This window comes from Silene latifolia, chromosome Y (genome assembly GCF_048544455.1).
Source record: "Silene latifolia isolate original U9 population chromosome Y, ASM4854445v1, whole genome shotgun sequence".
In the NCBI taxonomy this organism is placed as follows: domain Eukaryota; kingdom Viridiplantae; phylum Streptophyta; class Magnoliopsida; order Caryophyllales; family Caryophyllaceae; genus Silene; species Silene latifolia.
The window spans coordinates 158,208,927-158,215,265 of NC_133538.1; the positions used below are offsets into that span (position 1 = coordinate 158,208,927).

Consider the following 6,339-nt stretch of genomic DNA (forward strand, 5'->3'; position numbering starts at 1 on the left):
AGTTGGGATGGGTTAGTATACATAGTATGTTCATAAGAGCTTGTAACATAGTAAAGAATGACCTAGTGCTGAAACTCGTTTTGTTTGATTTTACTCTTTAATTGACCTTACTGCCATTTCTTTTCTGTTTATTGCCTATGGATGAAAATTTTATGAGAGATAGCCTCGTGAGTTAGTGTTCATATGGCGTTGGTTTCATGCTTATAGGATATATGGATTAGGAGTAATAAATATTTTAGTGGGCTGTGGTCAGGAAGTTCATGTGCAGTGATGTTTCGACCAACGATTTTGTAAAAATCCTCATTTAAATTGTATTAATAATTTTTGCATAATTCCAACTCCATCGATCAGAAGATTCGCATATGTTTTCAAATTGATAAGCCACGAAAATTCTTGATGTCTCTATATTAAATGGTAAGTTTTGCAAACTGACCCAAGTTTCGGACCAATTGCTGTCACATACTTGTTTGGACCAACTGAGTTGTAAAATCCTTTAAAAACTGAATTCTTGAGCTTTGGACCTCATTCTTTTTCTCACGAATTATTAACTCTCTGTATGTTATAAAAAGTAATATAACTCAAGTTTTCGTTGAACGGTTATTTATTCGTGATTTTTTTGGAAGTTACAACGTGAATCATAACTTTTAAAATGTGAATGCTATGTTGAGTTTTCATGTAGTTGTTCGATTATTTCATGAGCCTTATTAATGTGAAATTATAGTGTCCTTATATGATGATAGTAGCACACATATTTATTGGTTATGTATCTTAACTAGTGATAAAAAAAAAATTAAAGTTTAGTTTATAACATTGTTGGCATGATAGTATTAGTGAAATTGAATAGCTTAATTTGATTCTTAATCGAGGGTGAAATATTTTATACGAGTCCATTTGTTTGCATATTTTATGCTTGGCATGTTATAATATCTCTGGTGTGTTCATCATATTTGTATAGTGGTCGGATATATATAAATATAAAACTATATTGTCATATCTTGGTAAAGTTGGTGCCGTTAAATGTTAACTTGATTGTTCTAATATACTCGCATGAATATTTATAATAATTATGTTCAAATGTTTACACATGGATGGTAGTAATGAGTATGTCTAAATGTTCACACATGTAGGATGTCATCTGAGTTCTAATGTCTTTTATGTGAGTCTGTGTGCCTATAGTTATACTTATTACTTTCATTGCATTAATTTATTTCAGTTGAACCTAAACTTATGATATGATAATAAAATAGTGTTGTTGCTCCTTATTGGATATGTTCATAGTTGTATTGTCATGAAATGCTAAGGTGATTGTTGCAATTGTCACGATATTTGAAATATAGTTTGATATAGTTACGATATAGTTACGATATTTGAAATATATTCTCGAACCGTCGCTATGAATTATAATGAGATAACCCTTTGATGATTCACATGTTATGCGTATGTTTAAATGATAGTCGTTATAGTTACGTTTAATTGAGCCGCGAGTTGCCTATTTGTTCAAACCGTGCAAACCAGAGAACTTGTTCACCTTGCTAATCTTTTGTCATAGATAATGTTTTACAAGTTATATGATGGTATATGTACATGTTTAAGTTGTTTATGCGATATCTTTTATTTTCTTTGAAAATGAATTATATTGAGTTGATGGATACAATTGAATGGTATGGTTGCTAAAATGTTAAACATATGTGTGATATGGAAGTAATTTTGTTGTTATTGTGAATCATATAACCATTAATACTCAATTGTAATTTCGGTTGTTTGACTTCTACATTATTAAGTTAATTACTCATGACGACAACGATGGTTCCGTAAGGAGTTTAACTAGGAATTTTATAATGTGCCTCCGATCTAAACTAATAATCTTCTTATATTGACTATATGGTTAGACTCTTGTCTAGTTCTTATGACGTGATAAATCATTTTAAAATTTAACATGTGATTGAGTTGGTACTTATACTTTTGTGTGACCATGCAACCCGTGATAAATAGATCTGTAATAAAGAGGTAAAATTTTGATTGAACACAGTTAATTTGTAGTTACTTGCTTTACATCATGGTACGAATCGTATGCTTTGATGAGACGTCACCAGGGAATGTGTACTATCTAAAAGGTCTCCGATTAAATGCTGTAGTCGTGTTAGCCGTGAATATAGAGTAAAGAAGTGCAACTAAAATCCTGATGTTGAGGTAATAGTCGTTCATTAGTAAAGATAGGACTGAAATGAATAAGATGAACCTGTAAATTACGAAATATGAGTCGACACCTAAGCTTGTATTGTTTGAAGGAATTGAGTTAAGTTTATCTGATTTTGAGTCAAATGGATTCTATGGACGGCTCTGTTATAAGATTTATGTTAAGAAAGTTATTCACCGTCCAAGATGAAAGTAAAAGTTTTGAAAATGAAGTTAAATTTTGTCGTGTGAGTATAAATTCGAATGAGATTTCCAAAAATGTCTGTTGTATGGTTTCATGATATTTGCTAGTCTGGGGAATGAAGCTAGAACGGAGTCACAAATAGTGGGTTAATTTAGTCATGTTGTTCGTTCATGTAGTGAATTAGTGGGTTGTGGTTAGTTACGAATGTCAAAACGGGAAATGTAATGTGGTGATTTAAGTGAGTTGTGTGTTAACATGGTATGTTGATATTAGCATGATATGTAATGAATATTTGTAAAATTGGTGTAGTTAAATACATTTAATCTTTTATGTCATGGTGTTGGGTGCAGTTTAAATATATTTAACACCAAGAATGAAATTTTATGTATGATAGTATTGTATGTCAACTTTCCAATATCGCTGTTTACTCGCTTGACTGACTCGACCAATAAGCTTGTAAAATTTGCCAATCAATGTGCATTCGTCATTCGTCATTCGACCAATATTTCTTGGAAAATATGCTATTTGACATGAACCATATGTGAGCACCTAAGCATCTTCATCTTTGTAACCTGAGTAGTAATGTATAAATTAGATTGACAAGCAGGTCCTGTGAATGTTATTGCATGTATTGATTGATATGAAGAGTGTTTAGATTAATACTGAAATGTCTTAAGTTATTCAACGTGGCTTTTGCTCCGATCCGTGGCGATGTGTTGTAGCAGCAGTAACTGTAGCTTCCTTGAGAGAGCTTGTATATTGATTGTCTTTAGTAGGGATTAGTTAACTTGAACGTGAGTTGTGAATCTTTTATCCTCTTTCAGTTGTTAGCAGTAGTTTGAGAACTTTTGTTATAATAATGAAGGTTACGGGGACGTAACCATGTTAGCAGTAGTTTGAGAACTTTTGTTATATTCACAAAAGCAAAGTAGTGCAGTTGGTAAAAGTAAATTGATTGAAAGTTGTAGGTGATGTGACCATAATTGGCGCATATTTAGCCCCCGAATTACCATTGTTTCCATGCTTTTTAGTGCCTATTGGGTCATTTCTTATCTTTAGTTCTTTGTTTTGCATATTCTTTGAGATTTTGATCCCTTGGTAGGAAAGGAGTAAGAATCTTGCATTTTCATGGCAAAACGAGGCTAAATTGATTGTATTCAATGACCAAGCATCAAGAAGAGACAAGACTAGAAGGCCTTTGTACATATTATAGTAGAAGAGCAATGTTGAGAAAGGATCCTTGCGTCCCCAAGGAAATCCCCAAGGAATTTATGAAGAAAAGGGAAGAAAAGAAGAAGAATTGACGTTGACCAACAATCCGAACGGATTGCAGACAATCCGTCCGTCCCGCCTCAACAATCCGAGCGTCCCTCCTTGGAATCCGCTCGGATTCCTCTCAACAATCCGAGCGTCCCTCTCCGAATCCGCTCGGATTGCCCAGCCCATTCCGGCCGTCCCGACTCTAATCCGCACGGATTTCGATGACAACACGGTTTCATTCTTCAAGCTACGAAAAGAGAAGCCCTTCTCTCAGAAAATACCGGGTCCTCCTTGCTCAACTTAAAAAGTGTAATTACTAGTTTAGCCCTTAGTTAACCCTAATGCATCCTCCCTAATTTTCACTATAAATACCCCATTAAGCTAATTAGAGGAGCATGTTCTTCTTATCAATAATTAGTGTAGTTAATATCAATCAAATCTCTCTTCAATATTGTAATCAAGTATTAATCAAGTTTTAATCCAAGTTTTAGTTCTTTAATCTCTCTCTTGTTCTTCCTTTATTTTGGGTAATTGAAGATTATTTGGGTTATTATTGGGAGATTGACAACCTCTCAATCTAGGATTCAAGTACTTCTATTATTCTTGCTTTATTATTGGAATCATTAGTAGGTATAATCTCTTAATCCCTTTTTAATTATTGTTAATTACTTTCATTTATTCATCATGTTTCATTATGTTAGTATGATTGACAACCTTTCTAGCATGATCAACATGATAATGAGTGAGTAGTCTCTTAGCTAGGGTTTAATGGGTGATTAGGGGAAACCAACATGAGGAATGATTCATGCTTAAATCAATATGCTTTCATATCTTATTTGCTTGCTTGTTTTGATCTTAATACATGCACATGTTATATTTGATGAAATGCTAAGCCTATGAATCCTTGCATTTACTATCATCTTCTATCTTTTCAACTTGACTTGTAAGACATAACCCAACTCGAGTCTTGTTAGACCATGCATGTGTTGAGTAGGAAAGATTAAGTCGACTTGTAGGTGTTGTACAATCTAATCGATTCGGCTCCGGGACCCAAACTTTCCTAGGATTGTAAGATATAACCCAACTCAATCCATCACAACAATAATTGCTTGCTTATAATTTGAGAACATGTTTGTATGATCATATCCCATGATTTCCCTATGAACCCATAACACCCTAGTGCCTTTAATCAATTGTTTACACCCCTTATTCTATTCATCTTGCTAGTTTATTTTCATTGCTATTTTAGTTTAGTGACCTTCTACACCAACTCAATTTGTGACACCCCTAGACACTACTAGTTACAATAGAATTCTCATTTCAATACCCGTCCCTTGGGATCCGACCTTTACTTGCCTCTTTACTAATTGTAGAGTTGTTTGTGAAGTATAAATTGTGTTTTGTATCGACCATTGACCAACGACCACATATACTTAATTGTGAACACGAAATGGCCTCGATCAAAAATGGCGCCGTTGCCGGGGACGGTGTTTAATTGATTCAAGATTTCTTTTATTGTTATTAGTTGTGTCTTTTTCACCTTGGGGAAGTAAAACTCCTCAAGGCTTGTTCTAATTGTTTTCGAGTTGTTTGATATTTTGCATGTCTAGAAGGTCACAAGGTGATTTGTTACCTTTTGACCGTGAAATCGAAAGAACCTTGACGAATAATAGGAGACTTGTTAGGAGGAATTTGAGAGGTGTTGGTGAAGTTGTTCAACCCACTAGTGAGTTTGTCAATCCTTTCGCAATAGAAGGAGAAGAAAACCCATTACACAATATCCCACAAAATCCACCTACAATGCCTAAATTCTCGTCACACTCTATACCCACCGAGGAGAATCTACCAAATGGTACTCCTACACCGCAACATCTCACCGGTAATTTTATTGCCAAGTCCGCCTTCATCCAACTAGTTGAGAGGAGCGAATCGGGGAATGCCTAGTGAGGACCCTCATTCTCATATGGAAACCTTTTGCGATTATTGTGATGCTATCTCTCAAACGGGCGTGACTCAAGACCAAATAAGATGGGTCTTATTTCCTTTTTCGTTAATCGGCACCGCACAGCAATGGTTGAAGGGCCTTGATAAGGCCACCCTTGGAATAGATTCTTGGAAGAAGTTAGCTCTAGCTTTCTACAAAAAATTCTACCCACCGAAAAGACTAACATGCTAAGAGCTCAAATTACGGGTTTTAAGCAAAGGGATGAAGAATCTTTGTATGAAGCTTGGGAGCGGTTCAAAGGTATTTGTCGCTCATGTCCTCACCATGGACTTAGCGAATGGTTTTTAGTGCAACAATTTTGGAATGGTTTATATGAAGATTCTAGGAACATTCTCAATATGGGATCAAATGGAATGTTCACCGAAGTTGATGACAATCAAACATGGAACAAGATTGAGGAAATGGCGGTCCATAATTCACAATATAGTAGACCTCGCAAGGCTACTAGAGGAGGAAAGCATGAAGTGGACTCCGTTACTCAATTGGGTGCTCAACTTAGTGCTCACATTGACACAATCAACTTGAAGTTTGAACAAGCTATGGCTAGACTTGAGGAAAACTCAAAAACATCAAAGCATCATGTCAATGCCATGACGGCATCCTCATCAATCCCAAGTGGGATATGTGAGAATTGTGGAACTTTGGGACATGACCCAAGTGAGTGTAGGGGAACAACCGAACAAGTTAATGCTTT

At 35.2% G+C, this 6,339-nt stretch overlaps 1 non-coding gene across 1 annotated transcript; it reads right to left on the reverse strand.

Annotated features, from left to right (window-relative positions):
- Window positions 1–5,809: 5,809 nt before the first annotated feature.
- On the reverse strand, window positions 5,810–5,916 carry LOC141636973 (small nucleolar RNA R71). The gene has a single exon (XR_012541538.1). It is a non-coding gene; the product is annotated as a small nucleolar RNA R71 (small nucleolar RNA).
- Between the last annotated feature and the right edge of the window lie 423 nt (window positions 5,917–6,339).